Consider the following 22,769-nt stretch of genomic DNA (forward strand, 5'->3'; position numbering starts at 1 on the left):
TGTTTACCAGACAGCATGCCTGAAAGAAAACACAATCTCTCTTTCCAAGAACGAAAAGGAAGAATCTGGGCAACCTCTGGAAAAAAAAAAAAGGGAAAAAAAAAAAAAAAATCAGGGCAAGAGGGACAAAACAATCTTTGTCCTCATTTTGCTGGTCATGCAAGCACAGGGCGGGTGCAGTACCCGCTGCCCCAGCTTGGACAGCAAGTAATAAGCACGACCAGCCCAGTTTCACCAAGGCTTATAGAAACCTGGCGCTACAGCCCAGGGAAAGCTGCGTCCCTGCGCTCGAGAAAGAGGTAGAGCATAGACAGGATTTCCAGACTACACAGATAATTGGCTCACAGAAACCAGATAGGACAGCAGACCCTCAGAGGTCACCACTCAGCTCCACAACATTCGCTTCAGACGCATTTTCCTTTAAATGTGGCTCCAGAGACCACACAAGGGTTAAATCTGCCTATAAATATCTGTTCTCAGCAGGGCTGCTGCTCTGAACCGTCCAGCCATCTGTTCTAGCTTTCCCCCATCTAAGAGTCCAACATCTGAAACATGCTCGCAATTCTTAGGAGCACTCCCAAAAATAGCCCAGCGCTGCGGCCCAGCTCTGCGCGAGCACCGGGGCACGGACGCCGGCGCACGCCCGGGGCTGCACGGATTCGGACACGTCTGCATGGCATCCGTATCGGCGTGGGTGTGCCCACGGATCCGTGCGAATCCACACCGGCGCGTCCATGCCGGTCCCAACCTGCATCCGTGCGCGCGTGCAAGTCCGGACCAGCGCGTGGGTGTGAGAGAAGGGGGAAGCCCGCGGACACGATGGCAGCCCTGCCGTGCCTCGTTCCTGCCGGGACACAACCAGGCACCTCTCCCGCTTGGCCTCGGCGTGAACCGGGCTGTCCTGAGAGGCCCTGCTACCCCCAAACCCCGGCGCTGCCACCAGGACAGCGAGCGAACCCCACAGCACGGCAGGGAAGGAGGACACCAGTTCTCTTGTTCAGTGCTTGGCTCAGCACATTCAGCAACCCCACCTCCGGGCACCAGAACCTCGCTGCAAAAGCAAGTAAAGCCTGATCTGTGTGAGGCCGGAGACACACCAGCCAGCCCGCATCCAGCTGGGGCTTGCAGGATTTCCTCAAGCGCTCCGGAGAGCCGGGGCAAGGCTCCTACTGCAGACATGACAGCTTCTGCTGGAGCTCCAAGTCTCTCACAGCTCTTTCCAAATATCAAACACATCCGTAGGTTCGCTCTTCTGACTGCCAAGCCTATCAGGCTCATGCCACGCAGGCAAATCCAGGAGACAACGACCATCTTCACACTCACAAGGCAAAATGGGAAACGAGCTGTTAGCTCCCAAATCCAGACATATTGTCCAAGAGCAGAGCATCCTGAGCATCCTCAGGGCTGTCCACCTGCTCTGTGCCAAGCACAGCTCATCCCCAGACACCTGCTATTCAGTGGGGACCATCACGAAGAAGCTCAGCTCGGGCTGCTGGCCCTGCTGACGCCACAACACACGGCGATGTGCACGGACAGCCACGGGGAGAGCACAACCGGTGTCCGTCCTCCACATAGTGATGACAGCCTGAGGATCAGACAGCAGCATTCAAAAGGAACCTGACTGATAGGAAGGGCAGAGAGTACGTACCATCACAGTTTTGCTCAGGATTTGCGGAGTTGTCCAGTCTTTTTCACCCCTCTGATGTACTCGAGACAGCCAGTTAGGCCCAAGAACTATAAGCAAGACTTTCCAAGAAGCCTAAAATGCAGGTACACCTTAAACTCATGTGACAATGTAAACGGAAAGAGCTTGAAATTCCAGCTCTTCGTTTCAGGCTTTGGTGGGGAGATGTGCTGGGAAACAGCCTCAGCAGACTGAGTCAACACAGCCATACTCTATTTCTGACAGAGGAAAAAAACCCCATTGATCCAGGTATTGATCTGATGCAGGAGTTTGTGTTTGTTTAAAAGTTTGCCCATGGGTCAGACCTTGTTACAAGCCTCTTTCCTGGTGATGAGGTTACAAACAGACTGCGCCAGGCTCCAGCGAGCTGCCTGGGGAGCAGAACATCAGCAGGCGCGGAAGTTGAGCTGTCCCGCAGGGACGCTTCCCCCCTCCGCTCCCCCAGCATCACACACCGTGTTGTTGGGGGGAGGAACACCTCAATAAGCTGCCAGGCATTTTGAGGAGTACGGCATATCGAGGATGTAAATGGGGGGCCAAAGGCCAAGCAGTGGAGACTTCAGATCATGAGGTGGAAAGTATTTAGACAGTAGATCCATTTCAGGATTATTTCAGCCCCTCTTTCTCTCAGAATGAGCAATGGGATACCAAGATCCCCACAAGTTTGCAATCCAACCAAGCAAGGGCCTGAGAACCAGAAAACGACACTGACTGGGACAAAATGTGACTGACAAGTCTTGTTTCCTTCCCTCCAGCACAACCAAAAGCAAACGGGAAAGTATGGGGATTGAGTAGGTGCCCACTGACACAGCCAGCCTCCCAAAGCTCTGCACACAAACAGCTCCCACACCAGTTCAGGCCCCAGCGGGCTCCACGTTTTGTGGAAAATAAATATCTCCGCTTCTGCACCCAGCCATGGGTGCCAGCAATCTGCAGCTTACTCTGAGTTACCACATTCCCTTCCAAACTGTTCCTGCTTTTCTGCCCCGGACATTTGCTGAGTGACTGACGGCAAATAAGTTTAAGGAAAAAGTGTGGCTATATCAGGCGCAGTTATTCCATCAGAGAGACAACAGGTATTCCTACAGAGCTCTCTTCTTTCCACATCTCCTCAACCCGATGGGCACATGCTATTAAGAGACAAGGAAGAGAAAAGAAGCAAGGACAGGCTGAGGACTGGACACAAACGAACGCAGGAGATGCATCCCCAGCAGCAACCTCCTGACCTCAAAGCTCCATCCCTTAGCGCCCAGCAAACGTGCAGCACCCATCGCCCTCTGCTCATCTCCAAGTCCAGAAATCTCTGCCAAAAACCACCAGATCCCAGCAGCGCTTCTCCCTTTTCCTCACCGCTTCTGTCCCTGCTCTCGCAGCTCCTGCACGAGCACATGCACACTGCAGTGTTTTCAGAGTCGCCTCCAGCTGTAGGTATAGGCAGAGTTTTCACTGCTGGAGAAGAGGTGCGGGCATGACTATGCGTGCAGGGAGACATCTTTAAGGGACTAAGGCAGCGATCATTCCTCTCACAGCTGCATTTCCCATGTGACGTGTGGCAAAGAAGCTCAGCCTTACCAGGAGCTCGTGGCCCGCACCTTTCCTCACCACATCCTCAAGCCTCCTTGTGCACCCTTAAGTTCCCTTCATTTCAACAGAGCAAAATATTCAGGAGGATTTATTTGGCCTTCTACATTTCTTAGCCTATCACATCCTTTCCTGCTAAAATAAAAACCAGTAAATCAATTTCTCCCCTTCCCTGCTTTTCCTGCCTTGGAAGTACATCTGGCAATTGAGCAGTGATATATGAGGGAGGAAGCAGCAAACTAGTTCAGACCAGCGCGGGTATCCTCAGATACCCGCACGGCTCATGGCAGCCAAACGTGCTCGCTCTCCTGCAGCCCTCTCGCTGGAGGATGCAGAAGCGACAGCCAGGCTGGAGCATTTGCTGCAATTTATGCATTTGAAACAGCAAAAAAATCAACATACAAATTAAGAAAACCCGTCTCTGAAACCAACCAGCCCATTTGCATCTGAAAACTCCTCTCCCCCGAAGAAGCCTCCTTTGTTTGCCCCATGAGTTTCACCCGTGCGAGGTGCCACACGCTCTGGCACCCAGCGATGCTCAGGAGCTGGGACACACCGGGATCCCATGACCTGTCGTGCGGTCCAGGCTCCCCCCTCCACAACACCGTGTCCAGCTGCTCCTCTACAAGACATAGGGTTGTTGGATCCCGTCTTCCCCGCTCCAGGGCACGTTTCCCCCCGCCACACCTGCACCACGGCAGCCATGAGCACCTGCAAATGCTCAGGAATGCAGCTTCGTCCCTCACCTCCTCCTGCCTCCCGAAATCCAGCCCATGGCCGGCACAGCTCCTGGGGGCCAGCAGCCGAGGAAGCCTCACTCCTCAGCTCCCAGCCTCCCAAGCCTGCCACCTCTCTGTCCCTCCTTCTACCCGCCCGCAGGAGAGCGGACGCCGCCGTCAGGTCCAGGCGCAGCGGGCAGCTCCTCCGCCCCGGCGGCATCGCCACGGGCAGAAGCTCGAAGGCAAACCCAGGCTGCTGCCATCCTGCACCTTCTCCCCTCTGAAAAGAAAAACCAGCTTCCACTTGTCCTGGCCCCAAGAGAGAAGGAGCAGAAAGAGGTTTGTTGTCAATACATGAAACTGTCGCTAAGTGAAGGAGAAAAAAAACAGGGGGGAAGGGGGAGAATGGGGGAGGGCACAAAACCGCATTTTTACTTCTGGTGGCCAGCCAGCTGACTGACTCAGCCAGCTTGGTCGCCTGCCATATAGATTTAAAAACAAAACCGAGCTCTTGGAGAGGGGAGAGAAGGGGATTCAGATGAATGTGCTTTTTTGTTGCACGTCAAGCAGCTCCTAGACCGGCCCAAGGCGTGTTTAGGAAAATGGCTTCCCCGCCACACGGTGCCCGGGGCTGCCACGCTGCCGGTGCCACGCACGGCACGGGACTCCTGTCGCGGCAGCGCTCCCGGCAAAGCGGCGGGTTGGAAAAGAAGCGCGGTGAAAGCCTAAAGCTGCCCCCGGAGCTCCCCACCTTCGCCCGCTCCCCGCCAGAGGAATGCGCACAGGAGGTGGGAGGAGCAGGGAAGAGGTTGTTTTGAAATACCAGCTCCCGGTTTATTTGTCTGGATCCCACAGCGCCCATGGCACGGCAGCCACTCGTAGTGAGTGCGCTCTGCTCCCGAAGCCCCGTACGGATGCAAACACACGCTCCCCACGCCCTTTGCGGCAACACAACACGCTGGCACGCTCGGCACGGCCCCCGACACGCAGAGCTCGCCCCACGCCGACTCGGCGCTTCCACACAACTGGACGGTCATGGAACCGTACGTGATTAAGCGGCGTTTGGCACTCTGCAGTTGCAGCCGGCACTGCAAACGCGAGCTGGTGGAGCCTCGTGAGCCTCCCACGCAGTGATCTCCTGTAGAAACTGGCCAGCCTCCCTGGAGATTAATCCCTCGCTCGCTGCGGGGAGCACAGACAGAATAAGTCACCTAAAGAGCTGACGATAGCTAAGTGCAAACCCTGTGGCTCTCATTCCCGTTTCAAGATAGCAGAAAAGAGGCACAGAAAAACCCAGGCCTTGCCCAAAGCTGCCCCAGCCGTCAGCAAAGCTGAGAAGGAAAACTTTGCCCTCTGGCTCCCGGTCACGAACACCAAGACAACACTGAAATGTGGTCTGCCAGCTGCCCTGGACAAGATGTCACCTCCAGCATCGCCCTGCCAGCCCTGTGAGGGCTCAGAAGAGGGTGCAGATGTGCACCCCACAAGCGGGGGGAGCAGGTGCAGGATGCCCGGGGACGGCTGTGGAGAAGGGCACCGACTCCAGCCCTCCCCAGGCTCCAGCCCGGGGACCAGGCTGGCCTCACCTCGGGAGATGGTTCTGATTTGAGCAGGAGGAGCAAGATGCGGGGCTGGGGGCAGGGAAGCAACAGGGAGAGGTTTGCAGTGGAGCTAAAAGAGGAGATTTAGTAACTGTCGGAAAAAATGGCTGCTTTATTGCAGGCAGCTTGTAAACCCTGGAGCCTGAAGGTCTGGGAGTAATTTCTCCCTCCCACGTGCTGGGCTCAGTTTGTACTGGGGGTCAGAGGTCTGCGCTTTTCCAAAGCATTCTGGGACAGGCGCCAACTGGAGCAAGCTGCTGCACAGGCTCCTGCAGCACAGCCCGCAGCAGCGCCAGGGCGCAGTGTTAACCCTTCCCGGGGCAATTCCTGCCCTCCACGGGGCAATTCCTGCCCTCCACCTCTCCAGCTCCATCCCTTGAGCGTGGAAAGAGGAGGGTGGGGAGGATGGCTGCTGCGGACCCACCATCCTTGCACTCAACACCGGTCCCTGTGGCACATACACCAGTCTCTGCCACGCTGCTGCCCTCTGAGAAGCCCGTGGGCACAAAATCCCATTCCCCAGGGGTCTCTAAGGCTCTCTGCCAGGGCTCCCTCACCTCAGCCCCCTCCTCCCCAGCTCGGGGACAGGGTCCATCTGGCTGGGAGAGGCTTTGCTGTCCCACCCCTGCAAGGCAGCAGCTCTGGATCACCTGTGCAGGCAAGCGCATGGCTTCCTGCAGCATCTCGGCTTCCTCTCGCGGGGATGTGCGCGAGCGTTTCTGGCCTGCCGCCCAGCACCGCTGCCCCCACCCCGCCGGGTATCCGCCAGCGCGCAAAGAGGAAGGAGCTCGGTTCTGTTCCTCGGCGGCACCACTCCGACACACGCCCCACCTTTCCCTCGCTTCATCTCCTTCGTGCTCAGCACCGACAAGGAGGAGGTGCCTGCGGTTCCTGCCCCAGCAAACCAGAGCCCCAAGTGCTCGACATGGGTCCAGCTGCTGGATCGGCTCTTGGCTCTCCCCCAACACCGGTCCCGGCTGCCGAGAGCCAGTGGGTGTGCCAGGGCCGGTGACACCACAGAGCCTTGGTCCTGCTGGCCATGCAGCCCCCAGCCTTGCCGCTCGCTGTCAGCCAGACATGCTGCCCCAGCTGGACCCACAGCTCCCGTCTCTGCCACATCACTCAGGTAATGTCACCGGTTCCTGTGGTGGCAGTCTCACAGCTCTCCCACTGCTGCTGCTTTGACACCTGGAAGTGTCTTACACCACAGTCTCACTAACCAAACAGGGGCCAGAACCTCCTGTCGACAAGCCGCGTGCCGAGCAACGCTCCTCCATGACACCATGCTTCCTCCAAGCTGTGGCTCTGCACCCCTCCACTGCAAAGATGGTCACTGTGAAGATGATCCCTCTCCCTCCAAACACAGGCTTGTGCCTTCTTGCCTAAATGTCTTTGAATCATGCTCACGTCTTTCTGATCCAGGTACAAAACAGAAAATTTCCCCACTGGCTTCATTTATTCCATCTTTCCAAGCTCCCGTTTTCATGTCCCACCTGCAATCCCTCCAGCTCCTTCCTCCAAACCCACCTTTACAGTCAGAGCTGCTGAATCCTCTTTCATTCTCTACCATCTCTTCTGACTAATCCACATGCCCCAGCCCTCCTCCTGGGCTCTCCCCAGGATCATCGCCCAGCATTGCCTTCATGCTCCCAGCTACCACTTCACCCGTTTCAGAAGAAAGGAGTTTGCAACACCCTCGGTGCCCTCTTTATTAAATCCTTCCACTGCATTCCTCCCAGTTCCTCTACCGCCACCTCTGGAGAAGCCCCAAGTGGGAAGAACAAGCCGCAGCCAGGGCCTCGCAGCGACGGTCGCGTTGGGGGACTGGCTGAGCTCTGGGTATGGATCACCCCTCAGGCCACTGCCACATTTTCTGGTGCCAAACACATACCCACAGAGAGGAACCTGCTGCAGCGGTGCCAACAGGCTGAACCCACAGAAATGCCACTTTGCAAGGTGCTTCCTGCTACCAGGACAGCAGGACTGCCAAGCCTGGGGGCCGCTCTCAGCAGGCAGAAACCCGCAGCCCTGCTGCCCTCTGCACCCACGGCACGCATCATCCACTGCAGATGGAAACAAACCTCCCTTCTCCCCGAAGGGGCCACATGAATACCTGGAACAGCAAACTTTGCATGCACAGCTGCACAGGACAGGCCCAAGCCAGACACCGGACCGGAGCATCCAGCTCTGGCACCAGGGCTGCCGCTCGCAGCTGACCTCGCCGCATCTGCGCCAGTCGAACAGCTCCAAGCTCTCTGCCCCAGACTCCGCGCCTGCCCCCGGCGCTGGCTGGAGACCTGCCAAGGAGAGTGCTGCCTGTTTGCATCAGCAGCCAGAACCGGGGAAGCATCACCTTTAATAAGCCTTTCCCCTCCATCAGGCACCCTGGTTTTTTTTCAGCTACGGTCTTGTGAGACGGAAGGCTGCTTGGAGCCAAGCCAGCGCCCGGGAAACCACCATTTCAAGGTCCTGCGAAGGAGCCTGTAGGAGCAGAAGGGAGCTTGGGTCGGGCGCACGGGGGGCGATGCGGAGAGCAGGCGGTTCACTGGGAAGCTGCTGCTGCTTGCCAGGCAGCGGTGGGGGAGGAGGCAGCAGATGTCCGCAGACAGCGTCGGGAGAGCCTGCAGCGCTCCAGCCCAGCGCGGGAGGAAGGCGGCGGCTGGTGCCACTGCTGCCGCATCGTAATGGAACAGGACAAACGCGACAGGGTCTGCCGAGAGAGCTCATGTTGCCTTTCCCTCCCATAACCACTGCTTCGGCGATGGGGAGCAGGAGTCCCAGGACCCGGCTGGGGGTCAGAGGAGGACCTCGGGGTGACTGCTGAGAGACCTCGAATGTGGGAGGATTTTTCCCTGCCATGAAATCCGCAAGACGCTTCTTCCCCGGGAAGCGGTGGTGGCTGCAAACCCCGGCACGGCTGTCGCGCCAGGGCCAAGTCGGCCGTGAGGGCCTGGGAGAAGGAAGCTACAGCCCACGAGCTGCCTTTACTCCTGGCATATGCGACAGCCAGAGCCTGGGCTGGTGCCTGGGGATGGAGGCACCGCAGATTCCACCCAGCACCTGCATTCCATCTCCATCCAGCACCCACCCTGCAGCCGCCTTTCTCTCACAGGGTTTGTCCGGCACCCCTGGGACACGGCGAGCCAGGCAGTGTCGGTCTGACCTGACGTACGGCGGCGGGGAGCAGCACCTTCCAGAACTGGTCCCTTGGCACCGGGACACCCAAGAGCAGCGGCAGGTCCCCAGGGAGCCATCCTTCCACCAGACAGCATCCTGACCATTGCCAGGGTCTACACGACCCTCTCTCTCTCTCTCTCACTGCCCAGATTGTTCAAAAGGACCTTAAAACCCCCCGGGGAGGCAAGGAGGTAGCACGAGAAGTGAGAGCCCGGCCCCTTGCTGTGTTTGCTACTGGGATTCTTCTATCAAATTGCAAGAGAGATCAATTCTTTGCGTACTCCCGATAGCTTCTCCAAATACGCTGCAAACAGCAACCATAGCCCCAGCCGCTGCAGCACAAGGAACAGACGAAGATCAAACACCAAACCAGCAGCCACCCAACATGCCCAGAATCGGGTCTCAGAGGAAGGGTGATCTCAATACACGCCATTACTCCCAGACATGTTCACCTCTCTCCCATTCCATCTAACCAACTGTACAGCTACCCTCGCCCACTGTCTCGTTTCAGCCTGAGGTTTTCTAGAGAAAGCACTAAAGAAAGGCAGCCAGTTATTGCAATAGCCTTAGATTTGTTGTGTAGGGGTGCACACCAGCAAAAGAAAAATAACCGGAGCCCTTAAAAACAACCTAAAACCTGCTAGTGTAAGTAATACGTTTTAATTAGACCAGGCCTTTGTGAAATCACTTTTGATTAAAAAGCATAATAAACCAACCAACAAGCATTTGCCACCGGTAGTGTCTGAGTATTTTGAAAGCACAACGCAGGCTGGTGAGCAGGCACTTATGCGTCCCAATCGCAACAACGCTCGGGTGAGTAAATCGCTCTTCTCACTAAAATAACACATGCGCCTGCAAAATCAGGGTTAACATTGTATTTACAACAAAATATTTGTCAGTGGCAGGACATTTCTCTGCTAAAGTTCTGTTTAAGGCAAACTAACTCATTTTTGACAAAACATTTACAATTCCAACTGACAAAGCTGACGTGCAACAAGCAAAACCAGGTTTGGGTTGTAGGAAGGTTTTTTTGTTTGTTTTTGTTTTTTTGAAACAGGCTCCAAAGCAGATTCCAGCACTGAATTCAGTGAATTTTTAAAAGAGAGTTTTAAAAGAGAGTGGGGGAGCAAAACTCCCGCTGAGTGCTCCAGTGGAGGTGGGCAGCCTACACAGATCATTGCTGATCTGTGGAAATGTTTTGGGAGGAAAGGTGCTACTGACTGAGTTATAGCCGTGCCGCTGCACTTGTCTGTCCTCTGTTTGGGTTTGTACTGCACTCACAGCAAAGATGACAAACTGGGCTTTGGACTTTCCTCTTGCAGCGTCAAGTGCATGTGAAACAGGATTGCCCACCAACAATCAGGAAACTAATTAAACAGTACAAAACCCATCCATTTCAGCCATTCTAAAACAGATAGATGCAGATGGCATCACAGAAATAAGTAACAATAATGAAAAGGTATTTAGCTATTTTTGAGTACTTTTCCCGGCAGCTCCCCGTGTGCTGGGACGGAGCAGCTCGTGAACGCGAGCAGCCCCGGGCAGAGCCGCACCCGTGCCTCCCAGCAGCCGCGCGAAGGCACTCAGCCCCTGCCATCAAATGCAATCCCAGCTTCTGGCCTGAGCCCCAAGAAAGTAAAGGGGACACACCACTCATTTTCCAGGTGGAGGAGGGGACATAGCCCCGGCAAGGCGCTTTCTCCTGCCCAACGCAGCAGAAAGCTGGGAATGGGTGGAGTGACGACGAAAAGGGAGAGGAGGGCAGGGTTCTGGTGCCCGCGTCCTGCTCCCTGGGCTCGCATGGGCTGCCAAATCAAATAGCGATCCAGAGCCCTGCTCCTGACAGGCGTACGAGGCAAAGCCCCCGGAGCAGGACAGGCGCGAGGCTCCTGCCACCCAGGGCCAGCGCTGCCCACGCCTGACGCTCATCCACCGCGACTGGCAGCAGCTGATGCCTGCGGATCGCACGGAAACCTCCATCCCTCCCGCCGGAGAAGCTCCACAGCTCCCCAGGCTCCTGCGGTTCTACAGGTCCAAGAACATGCCCGTCCTGCTCCCCACAGACACCTTTTTCCCATTGGAAAGGGATCTGGGACACTGCGAGCAGGGCAAGGACCAGCCTGTACCCCAGAGCCACCGAGCCCACTCACCCCGATCTCTAGAAAGTGTACATACACAAAATCCTTCCTGTCTTCTTTTCCAAACCCATCTTGCCCCTCTCAACTGGGACCCCCTCATAAAAATAAGAAGAGACAGGCCTTTCCTGGCATTTCCTTTTTCTGAAAAGGCTGTAAAATTTTCCAAGCGTAGCCAGAGCCAGAGCAAAGTTTGTCAGGAGCTCAGCTCATTAGGCGGCTGCTCAAGGAGCCCCGCGGGAGGCGCAGGCTGCGTAATTCAAAACAGCTTGGACCCTGGAAAAGCAAATAGAAACCAGGCTGCAAGAGCAAGGGGGGCAGCTCAGCCCCGGTGTAACGCCGGCCCCGGGAGCGCCCCGTCCGCGGGGCTCCAGAGCAGCCCCAGCCCCGGCAGAGCTGCTGTGGCCAGCCCGAGAGTAGCTGGCACCAGCCGGAGGAAATTCCAAGCCTGTTGCTTCTGGCAGCCGCGCCGGGCCCTGGCTAGGACCTCGGCAACCTGGAAACCGGCTACTCAGCAGTTTTCTTGCCATCCAGAGGGCTTGTTCTGAACCACAGTTTCACTTCCCCCTCCCCGCATCACAGCCCAAGAGGCAGGGAACACCAGAGGCAAAAGAAGTTTGCTCAAAACCCATCGTGACCGAGGCCCCCGCCAAAGCGCTTCGCTCCGGGACGGCAGTCTGGAGCTGCTGCTGTTCCCCCGTCGCATCTGGGGGTGGGGAGAGCAGAGAAAACTTGCTTGGACCAGCCCTAGGTCTCTCTGGTTCCTTCTGCTCCCTGCCAGAGGAAAGTTCAAACAAGGCTGCGCAGAGGCAGGACACAGGCGGCTTTCAGCCCGGCCTCGCGGCTGGACCCACGCTGCCCAGGCCCCGTCTGGCCCGATGCTCTACTGCAGACCGGTGCTGGAACGAATCCCGCCGAGGAAGTGGTGGAAGTTCTGGTGCTGCGGGGCTTTCTGCAGCCTTGGCCAGCTCGCTGTTGGGGAGAGTCGCCCAGAGATGCAGCCGTTGCTCTCCCTTACTGCCCTTTGGAGCTCACATCCAGCTCCTCCCTGCCCTGAGTCTGCGGACTGAAGGGGAGCGCAACTGTTCACTGATACATAGCTATTTAGCAGGATCTTCCTTCCAAATAAGATATTAAGAATATATTTTCTATTAGGAAGACTGCAGCGCTCCACAGAGTCCCTGCCTGCAGAACCAGGCAACCAACACACACCCGGATCACACAGTTACCAAGCCCTGAGCGGCAAGTCAAGCAAGACCGTCCCTGAAGCCAACTTCATTGGCAAGCAGAGAGAAACAGCTTCCCTTGACTTAAACCCTTAAGAGAAATCCAGGTTCAGCCCTCCAAACAAGGGTACAGCATTCTGGCAGAACGGCATTTCTCTGCAAAGCGTGCATCAGATGAGGACCACAGTGCTCCGTGGAGAACCAGACACTCGACTCACTGGCCAAGGATACGGTCTGCAACTTCTGCTGTCGCCACACCAGTCGTAGCTTTCTAACTCGCAGCTTTCTCAGCCAGGGACTGGAAAGCTCACAGACCCACCAAGCATTGAGGGTACTTCACGAGAGAAGCTCCTGACCTGCAGCTCCTCAGAGGGCTGGAAAAGCCCCCTCATGCCTGGGCTCGAACAGAAGGCTGAGACCCAATGCGGCAGCCGAGGAGGAAGCGGAGTGATGAGCAGGAATCGGGAATCCTGGCTTCTGTCCCTTGCTCTGCCCCATATTCCCTTCCTGCCTTGGGTTAAGTCATTTCCTTTCACTTTTCCTCTCAGTCTCTATTTCAGAGGTGAAAAACCCAAGCCCTCACCTCCACGGAGCGCTAAAAGCCTCCTCTGGCCTGCGACAGCACAGAACATCGCAGGACACCCAGCGCGCAGGAGCCACGGCGCTCGCAGAGCCCCGCTCGCTCTGCTTATGTCTGGAGAAGCACAGAGTCTGCAAACACTCGGTGCCACGGAGCATCTTCTACACAAACCGTATCCTGGCCTGCTCCTCTCCTCAACCACAGTGTTAAGCAGCTGAGCAAGGAAAAGCTGCTCAGCTGAGCTGTGACAGAAGGAGCAGCGCGACCGCACGCAGCATTGCTCTGGACAGCCCGCCTACAGCAGCAAGAATGGATGATGGAAGATACAGCAAGGAGCTGGGTTAAAAGGAAAAAAAACCAGCAACAACAAAACAAGCCAATCCAAGCAGCAGCCCACAGAGGCAGGCTGGAACAGGGGTGCCTGAACAGCGCAGCCCCCTGGTCCCCAGCAGACGCGTCCCGTGGCCTCCCACATACTTCAGGGAGAGGGAACACCAGTAGGCACAGGCAGGAACAAGGAGCACTCTGTGGTTTTGCTCGGTATTTCAGGCCATCTCTCGCACAGGAGGAGCTCTGCCTCGCTTTCCAAGTCTCACCCCCTCTGGCACGGCTCACAAACCTGGCTCCTGGCCCAGGACTTGGCTCCGGCAGAGCTCCTCACCAAACCGGGTGACGCCCCACCTCTGGGCACGGCGCACAGCCCGGCCTTAAAGCCATCTTGAGGCATCAGAAGAGGCTCCCCATCATCCCCTCGCTGGGATTCAAGGCATCTCAAGTCGCAGCTGAAAAAAAACCAATCCCCAAACCTAGCTCCTGCTCTTGGTGGACATAAAACCCAGCAACAAGGCGTTGTTTTCTCTAGCGGCCCTGGCCAAAGCTGGCAGACAATCTGCCCACACAGGAGGAACGACGTCTCCCAAAGACGCGCAGGCACAGCGAGCACGTTCCTCTGCCTGCAGCTGCCCAGAAAGACGCCACAGGACGAGGTGCCAGGTGCCCAAACACTGGCAGCCGTTGAGGCGCTGGCCCATCTCTCTGGGAAGAGCTGAGTGAGTGGGAAGCAGACCTCGTCCCGCTGTCTGCACCCAGAGGGAGCAGAACAGGCTCCCGCTCGGCTCTCCAGGGCGCGCAGGGCACCGAAGGCATGGCTCTGCTCGCTGAGGACGTGCAGGGCTACCGGCAAGCCACCCCTCCGTAGCGTGACTCTCCCTTAAATCAAAAGCAAGTGCCAGTGACACTAAGTGCTTCCTCTGGCTCCTGCCGAGCACAACCCTGTGGCAACAGCAAATGCCACTGTGAATTGGCCCCAAGTAAAACAAAATCCATCACCCTCTCCGCCTTTGAGTTTCAAAGAAAATCAGGTAGGGAGAAAACAAAACCAGCTGCCCGTTCCCAGGAAGGGGCCGGTGCCAAGCAGGTGACCTGGAGTGGGCATCACGGAAGGAGGAAAGGTGCCTCTCACCCACGCCACGTGCTTTGGCTGGTGCTGCCTCCTGGGGAGAGGCAGAGGGAGGGCAAAATGCAGCAACAGAAACCATCCCCGCCAACCTGGAAACGCACAGCGGAGAAGCAAAGCGGCTGCAACGCTTCCTGGGCCCCTTGCTCCAGGATGGGTGTATTTTTCCACAGCTTCAGTGCTACAAGACACCTCATGGGTATCTCACGGAGAGCAACTGCACAAACTCAGCATCCAAAGGTCCCACACTGCCTGGGAACAAGGAATCACGTGCGAGATCACCAGAAAATGCATTTGCCAGTCAACGTCTTCCTGGGAAGAAAGGAGAGCAGAGTGACACCAAGTCCTGACCTGCATTAGATTTTGATTTGCCAAAGGAGTCATGCTGGCAATCCTCCTAGCACTTCGCTGATGCAGCTTAAACAACACTGACACAATATTGCTGCATCTGTACATCATGTCACTATGATATCTCCATCCTTCATTTTATCATATATCCATGTTTTCTGTTAAAAATGCCAAAAGTAGTCACAAACATAGTGCAACTCTCCTGTGCTTCCCCCCATCCAGGGCACTGGTGCGATGCTGGGTCTTTGCCAAAAGAGCAAGAGCACAAGGAAAATGACATTTGCAGGGCAAGCTTGGGGGTTCTGCTCGGCTGCAGCCCCGAGGCACGGCCGGCATACCCAGAAGGATCACATCCTCGAGCGTGTCAATGGCTAAAAACTTGCACTCTTAGCAGCAGCTGAGCCCGACGCAATCACCTGAGACAGAGCAAAGAAGCAAAGGCTGTCCTGATTTCAATGCTGAGCTGGACACTGTACTGACAAGAGATGGGGCAACAGCAGAGAGAAGGAAAAGCAAAGTTTTTTCCCCCAAAACCAGCAAGTCCAGAGGAGGTGATGCCACCTGGGTCAACAACTCAGTGAAGTGAAAGGCTGAGCTCGTACCCGAGGGACCCCAAGCCAGCACAAACGACGTCCGCAGCTCTATGGGCTTGAGGTAGCTGGGAGCTGAGGTGCGGCTCCCGCGCATCCTCAGCAGCTGCCCTGGGGCAGCGCAGCCCAGTGAGCTCAGCCCTTCCAGTTTTGTCACAGCCCTGTTACTTCACACAGTGGTCTGTCCCTTCTGTCACACAGCAGCCAGAGCCACCTTCCAACAGCGACATGGCGAGATACAAAAGGTCAAAGGCTTCAAAGTACAAAACATAACTATTTTACTTTCCTCAACTGAACAACAACTGTGGTTTCAAGTTTCTCAGTAAGCTTTCCTTTATCTTTTTTTTTTTTTTTTTTTTTTTTTCCCAGTGAGGGGGTCTGGAAAGAAGACAGGGACTTCCAGGGGCAGGGAGACACCAGGGTGGTGAGGAGGCACCGATCGCACCATCTGCCCAGCTAAAACGGCAACATGCGTGTTAAAAAACAGCCAAAAGGTTCCAGAGTGTTTACGGTGTGAATGCTCTAGGAAAAGCCCCCGATGGAGCAGACAATTGCTGTAGAGACAGCACACCCATACACTCATCTTTCTGTCCAGGAGAGAATCGGGGAATGTCAACCTGACGATTTTTGCATTAGTACCAGCTGTGGGCGTGCGCTATATACCCACATGTGGCAACAGCCAGCGCTATCGCAGGCACTGGAGTTGAGGGAGGTCTTGCTTCACCACTGGAACAGACTCGCCGTGCGACCTTGGGCAAATCACTTCCTCCATGACTCACTTTTCTTATCCCTCCTGCCGCCAAAGTAGCAAAACAAGGCGCACGTACATCCTCTTGCAGAGACCTGGCGACTGAGGGCTGGAAGGAGCTGCACATTGTTCCTGTGTGCCTGGCATGAAGCAGCGTTTGGGCAGGATAACGAGCGGCAGCCACGTCCACGGAGCAGATCCCGTGGGTTGAGAGCAGGCAGCCACGTCTCCTGTGACACCGCTCTGCGAGGACACGCCACTGCCAAAGGTGCGTGTTGTCCTCCCCGCCACGCCGTCAGCAGCCAGGACACACCGTGTGATACCGCGGCCCGGCACCCTGTCAAACGGCGCTGCCCCCGAGGCGCGCAGCCGCTGCACACAACAACACAACAGCCTGCCCTGTCATGTAGCATTACTTATGTGTTCAGATATGCATCCTTCTCACATTTCCACTCCAGCAAGTGGTTGCTAGCAGAGTGGGGCGAGGACAAGTTCACCACCTGCTAAAGACACGTCCCTAATACACGGCAGGGAAGGTTTTGTTACATCAGTCCCTTTCTGTGCACAAGGAAAGCCTGTACATATGGGGTTTCCCCTCTTTTTTCTCCAAGCTGACCACACGCCCAGCGTACCTCAAAAGTAAAAAGAAGCCCTTCGAGCAGGACATGGCGAAGAGAGGGAAGAGGTCTCCCCTGACACCTAGGATGGGCTCCAACAGGAGCGTTTATTTAAACCCCACATGAAACGTGGTGAGTCGGGATACAGGAATCTCCGTTCCAATCTCCCCTGGGGCTTTAACAGCACCGACAACGTCTTGTAAAAACCAGACCGGCCCAGGTAGAACCAGGCGCAGCACCAACAAGTTTTTGCACCTAGAGCGGAGCCCCACTCGAGGCTCTTTGGTCCTCCAGGAACTACCAGCGTCCGCAGCCATGGCAGCGCTGCCCCGGGAAGAGCGGTCCCCGAAACACAAGGGCAAAGCAGGGGGCGATGTCCAAGATGCGCCCGAGGACAGCGGGTGCGCTGACAGCGCATCCCCAGCCAGCGCGCACGGCCGGTCCCTGTCCCCGGCCCGGCCGGGAGCCCCGGGAAGACCCGCCGGGCAGCCCGAGCGGCGGCAGCGCCGTCTCCCCGCCGAGTTCTGCCGCACCCACCAGCAGCCCACGCCGCCCCCGCGGGCCGGAGCACCGCGGCGGGCTCGCAGCGCGGCTCCCGGCGGACCCCGCGCCCCGGGACGGAACAATGGGGCGGCGGCCGCCCGCGCCCCGCGGGGCACTCACCTCGGCGGCGGCGGTGCGGCTCAGGGCAGGCCGGGCGAGCCCGCCGGGGCGGCGCGGCGCTGCGGCTCCGCGGGCTGCTGAGGGCCGGCCGGCGGCGCGGGGCCGGCGGCGCGGGCCGCGCTCATGGCTCGGCCGCCCGCCGCGGGACGCGGGGCCGGGGCCGGCGGCGGCGCTGCCGGCGGAGCCCCCCGCCCCGCCGCGCCGCTCCTTCCGCCTGCTCCAGCCCGCGCCCGCCGGCGGGGCTGCGCGTCCGGCCGCGGCGGGCCCCGGCTGCCCGCCCGGCCCCGGGCCGCGGGCGGCTTCCCCGCGCTGCGGCGGGCGGCCGGGCGCGGGCAGCGGGCTGCGGAGCCGGCGGGCGCGGCGGCCCGGGCGCGGGCGGGGACGCCGTGGCGAGGGGCGAGGCGCTGCGTGCCGAGTGCTCCTTTCTCCGCCGGAGCCTGAATAATCATTTGGAGAAACAGGATCATTCACTTTCCTCCGAGCCCGGCGCTGCCCTGTCAAAATAAAAGCCCCGCGCGCTGATTAACCGCTTCCTGGTCGCGCCGCGCCGGCCGCCCAGCGGCCTCGCCGGGGAGCGGCACCGCGCCGGGAGCGGCGGCCCGGACCGGGGCTGGGGTCGCCCGCGGGCTCCCGAGGGCTGGCAGCGTCTGCCGGTGAGTGGCCGTGCCGCTACGCGGGGCCCTGCACACCGGGGCGTCTGACACCCGGGTCCCAGCATCAGCAGCACCCTCCCCGCCACAGCATCGGGGCTTCTCTCCCTAAGCATCTAAGTCTTGGTTTAGCGGCTGGAACACCAGCCCGCTCTACTCCATCAGTACATATCAGATGAGCTCCACGAACCTCTGATTTCAATTGTGCTGTGAGAGCCCACACCTCAGCCCCGCTCTGCCACACCTTCCAGACACAGCAGGGCTGGCCCCGGCACCTGGGAAGGGTAACATGTTACTGTCTTTACCAACAAGTTTTCCACACATTAACCACCATCTTCCCCTGAGCAACAGCCTCCACTGACAGCTACGCTGGGATGGAGGTGACAGGAGCAGGGAGAGGCAGATGAGACCCAAGGCGCAGAGGGATGCAGGAGGTGAGATGGCTTAGAAGTGCCAGCTCAGGTGGAAATCGCCTCCATCTCAAATACACCATTTGCTCCAGCTGGGCAGCAGAAGCACAGCCCTGCACCGATCTCAGGAGCCACGGCTCAACCCGGGGGTGCTGCTGCTGCAGGCGCGCAGGATGCAGCTGGGAGAGGACACAGCTGGCTGCTGGCTGCCCGCACTCCCTGCCTGCGCCCTCCCCTCGCAGGCAGAAGGCAGCCGCACAAGTGCACAGGCGCATCCAGCCAGCCCACCCGCTCCTGGGTGATGCCAGCGGCGTCCTGACCAGGATGTGTCACCTGCCTGGCTGCACCTGGCAGCGCCTTCCAGCACGGCAGAGCTCAAGGGGACGGAGGAACAAGTACCCATCTCTGCTGACGGAATGAAGACAACACATCTGCCCTCACGCAGCCGCCACCGGGGCCCTCCCCCGGCTCGGGGGGCTGCCAGCCCGCCCCCGGGGCGCAGAGCGGCAGGGATGGGGACATCCCCTCCCGCCCCCGAAATCCCGGGGTGCTGCGGCGAGAGCGCCCCCTGCCGAGGCGCGGGGAGCGCAGCCGGCGGGGCGGGGCGGCGCGCGCCTGGCCCCGCCCGGCTCCCCGCGGGCAGCGGAGCGCCCCCTGCAGGCCGGGCAGCTCTGCCCGCCTGCGGAAGCCGCTGGGAGCAGCGGGCAGAACGGACAGCGTGCGGGTCACTGGGGACCGCTTTACAAAAAGCAGCATCGAGTATCGTTTGCTTACCCCAGCCACTCAACCACACCCTGACATCCCCCTCTCTGCTGAGCTCCCCAGGCCTCATCAGCCAACAGTGACGTATTTTGACACTTCCATCCTTCCCAGCAGCAGCACTGGGTTCGCGTCCCTGCAGACAGCATGCATAGGCACAGCGGGTTAAAGACAGTGCCCAAGCACCGCTGTCTGGCACAACAGCTGGGTGCCAGGGGGAGACTGGCAGCTCTTTCCCTGCAGCTACGTCTGGTGCAGAGGGGACATGCAGAGCCACCTGTCCTCCAGGCCCTCTGGCTGCCTCTGCCTCCTGCTCCTTCCCTGTGGTCCCTTGGGCTTTCTACATCACAGCCCCTCGCATCTCTCTCAGCCTGCCGACATGAAAGTGGCAGAATGAGACTGGGAAAGGTCAGCGGGAGGACCAGCCGCCGCCGGCTCAGCGCTGAGCCTCTGCCTTTAATCAACATCTGCCGGGCTAGCTGCCCTCCCTACACTTGACTCCGACTCCCAGTCTCCCCTTTCCTCCTCTATCATTACGCCCACGCTAGAAGAGACAGGGAGGGGAAGAAACAGAGAAGGAGAGTCCTCAGAGCTCCTCAAAGCCTCCCTCTGCCAACACCAGCAGCACCACAGCAGCAGCTCGTCCCAGGAGCTGCCTGGTGCGTCAGAACATTAGTGAGACCCTGGCCGAGATGCCCGGGCTGGCTGTTACCTGCCTCTCCCTTGCACGGGGCTTTCCTGCCTTTGGGCTGCAAAACCTAAACCCAGGAAATCAAGAGCGTCCCTTCCAAACTAGTCAAGGACCAAGAGAGAGTCATCTGACTGAGACTCCAGCCTTGTGGGGAAGAAGTGGGACCAGCCACCCAGAAGCTTCCAACACGTTCTGCTTCCATGGGGTGCAGAGGATACTGGGATGCAGAGTCGGAAGGATCAGCCTTGTCTTCTTGTGCTTTTGTGTGTGAGGACATCTGGAGTACACAGAAACCGGGTCTCAAGCCACCTCCAAGGCTCTGGGATTTGTTCATTCCCATCGCCTCTCTAGAGCGCCAGCCCTAAGCTCAGAGCTTCACAAGACCCCTGCGGGCAAGGCCCTCATTACACTTATGAATATGATTAATTAGGTCCAATTAACTATACTGGAATTAATGATGTGACTCACAGTTAGCTGGGGCTGCCTCTTTGCAAAGCATTTCCCCAGTGGTTCACTCCAGTCCCAGACCAGCCCCCCGCAGCAGCCCCAGAGATGGAAGAGCACAGACGAATTGGGATGAAGGAAACAAGCCTGGGGCTGCAAAATGCCTGTTTCAGGGGCAGCCCTCTGCTTTGCTGATCCACGTGGGTACAGAGCAGGGACCTGGTGGCAGTTCCAGCATTACATCCACACACCTGGCACACATGCTCATCCTGCGTTCCCCCAGAAAGGCAAAGGTCCAGCAAGGGAAAGGAAGAGGCCACATTACTGCTGCAGAGGTAGGCTCTGGCCTAAAAGCATCTTTTGGGCTCTTTCTTCATTTGCATGAACTTATTAACTATCATACCTCTAGCAGGCCAAGGCCATTCACCCACCACAACCAGGAGAAACTGGCAAGTGTAAAGACAACACGTGAAGCACCCCAGCCAGGCAGGCGCAGCCTCCTGCTCAGCATCCTCACACCAGAGCCGGGCCCGGGCTTCCCCTCCATATGCTGGGATTTTCCCGTGCTGCAGTCCTAAAGGCAAAACACAGTACTAGAGGAGAATTTAATCAAGCTGAGCCCTCCTCTTCCCAAATGCTGACACACCATCATCTAGCAAAGACAAACTCCTGACAAGGTTCCAGATCACAAAGACACCGAGGTTCAGTATCCTGGGTGTTATTCCTGCAGCATCAGATGCACTCGTAATGCCCGTACACATGCAGGCACAGCGTAGCTCTTCAAGCCTCTTCCCTTCTTGTGACTCCTGTGCACTCTGAACACCAGCCCCATCCTCCCGCCCCCCCAGATGCACGCTGCAGCTCAGGGGAAGCCCTCCCAGGTCCGCTGCGTGGTGCGGCAAGTCCTGATACCAGCACAGGAGGCGAGCTTAACTCCTACCACAGCAGCCTGGCCTCAGGTGGCCCCTGCCACATGCTCGAGTGTATTTGGGCTGCTCTTAGCATAGAGCCCCACAAAGACATTCGCTTTGCTGTCTCAGGTCTCGGCACATCGCTGCTGGCCAGAGCAGCCTCTGGCCAGCGGCAAACCAAGAAAAGGCTGAGCTTTGTTGGTGCTGGAGCTAATAAGGAGCTTCTGCTGCTGCTGCCCGGTAGAGCCCGAAAAGCCAGAGCCCACCAGGCAGCCTGCGAGTCTGTGGAGCGCAAAGGGTTAAACTATTTAGCGAGGCCACCAGTGTGATAAATGCAGCCATGGGCGAAGCTGGCGCCTCCCACCGCCACCCAGGGCTGGGGAGCGGGAAGGTGGCAGTGGGGCGGGCGGGGAGGACTCTTATCCTGATACGGCGCCTTCCTGCAAGTGCGGGTTTGGAAAATCTGAGCAGGCAGGGCCGGCCCTGGAACCGCAGCGCCTGGGGACACAAAGCCAGCGGAGCCCGGGCTGGGGGTCCGGGCAGGACGAGGCGCTCCCCGCGCTGCAGCCGCGGTTCCCTGCCCGCACCGTCCCTGGGTGCGGGCAGCAACGGGCCCTGCGCAGGCAGCAGCAGTTTCGGGTCCATGCAAACAGCTCCTGCGCTGTCTGGCTGCTGCGGTCGCATTCCTCAGCTCCCCCTGCGCAGCTCTGCTCTGCCAGCCTGCCCGCAGCCCGCTGACCGCAGGTGGCCTGTGCCGCTTTGGTCCCAAACCAGACCCCCTGCACAGCCTTGGCTCGTACAGCGCATGCCGTGCACGTGTGCACGAGCGAATCTTCACGCACACACACCAGCGACGGGTGTCGGAGACAGTGCCGGGGCAGATGCGCTTTCTGCAGGCGTGCACAAGCGTGCGCGACCGCAAACCACAGGAACGGAGCGCAGCACATGGGCGCCTGCCCCAGAGCTGTGCAGCACATGTAGGACCAGCGAATCCGCGGAGTGTTGTTCTGCGGGACAACAACATAGTCGAGGATGGTGCAAGAACAGCTTTTGCTGTCCCTGCTACTACAGATGTACAGCGAGGCAGAACTAGGAATAGAGTAATCCCTCCCTTTGATTTATTTACTCAGTGCCTTCATCTCCAGAGGGCTCCTGGCGGCTTGGTCACTGCAGACACTCAAGCCCTGTGTCAGCCAGTCCCAGGGCAGCGATCAGGAGAGTTTTTGGGGAGGTCACAAGCCTGACACAAATTCAATTGTATTCAACGTTTCCATTAGTATTTGGGGTCACTCAAAATTGCCACTCCTTAAATGGGGTCATCACAGGAAAGGTTAGCGAGCTGCTGCCTTGTGCCATCTGCCAGCACGACCAGGAGTCATGTTGCTGGTAGCTGGGACTAGCACTTGCTACCCCTGTTCCCACACACGCTGTCTCCGTTCCCAAGACAGTCACGTGCATCTTGCTTTTTGCAACACCTCAACCACACAAATCCCAAGCTGGGAAAAAGCCTCTCCCCCGCACCTCAGGGGCAGACCTGTTTTGCAGAGAAGCAGGGTACATACCCTGGTGAGCAGCACTGATGCACCCAGACTCCCCTGCACCAACATGCAGCTGCCTGGCCAGACCCAGCTGTCCCAACTACTTGTCGCTTGCATTTCTGTTCAATTTCCTCTGGTGCCTCGAATTTTGTGCTCTCCAATAGCACACCCTCTGCACCCATCCCTGTGGACACGGAGGCACCGTCAGACCCTTCTCCACAGCACACAGCAAGGCAGGCGC

At 58.1% G+C, this 22,769-nt stretch overlaps 1 protein-coding gene across 3 annotated transcripts in view; it reads right to left on the bottom strand.

The window, feature by feature from the left end:
- Positions 1-17,213, bottom strand: part of BCL9L (BCL9 like) — a 38,904-nt gene extending 21,691 nt beyond the window's left edge. Inside the window, exon 1 of one of the 3 annotated variants that reach the window (XM_065651978.1) lies at positions 17,126-17,213. The gene's annotated coding sequence lies outside the window, so the exon portion shown is untranslated. Of the gene's footprint in view, positions 1-5,031; positions 5,050-17,125 lie in introns of those variants that run through there. The other 2 variants (XM_065651975.1, XM_065651977.1) reach the window with 2 other exon arrangements.
- Positions 17,214-22,769: the final 5,556 nt, after the last annotated feature.

The sequence above is a fragment of the Caloenas nicobarica genome, chromosome 26 (genome assembly GCF_036013445.1).
Source record: "Caloenas nicobarica isolate bCalNic1 chromosome 26, bCalNic1.hap1, whole genome shotgun sequence".
Classification (NCBI taxonomy): domain Eukaryota; kingdom Metazoa; phylum Chordata; class Aves; order Columbiformes; family Columbidae; genus Caloenas; species Caloenas nicobarica.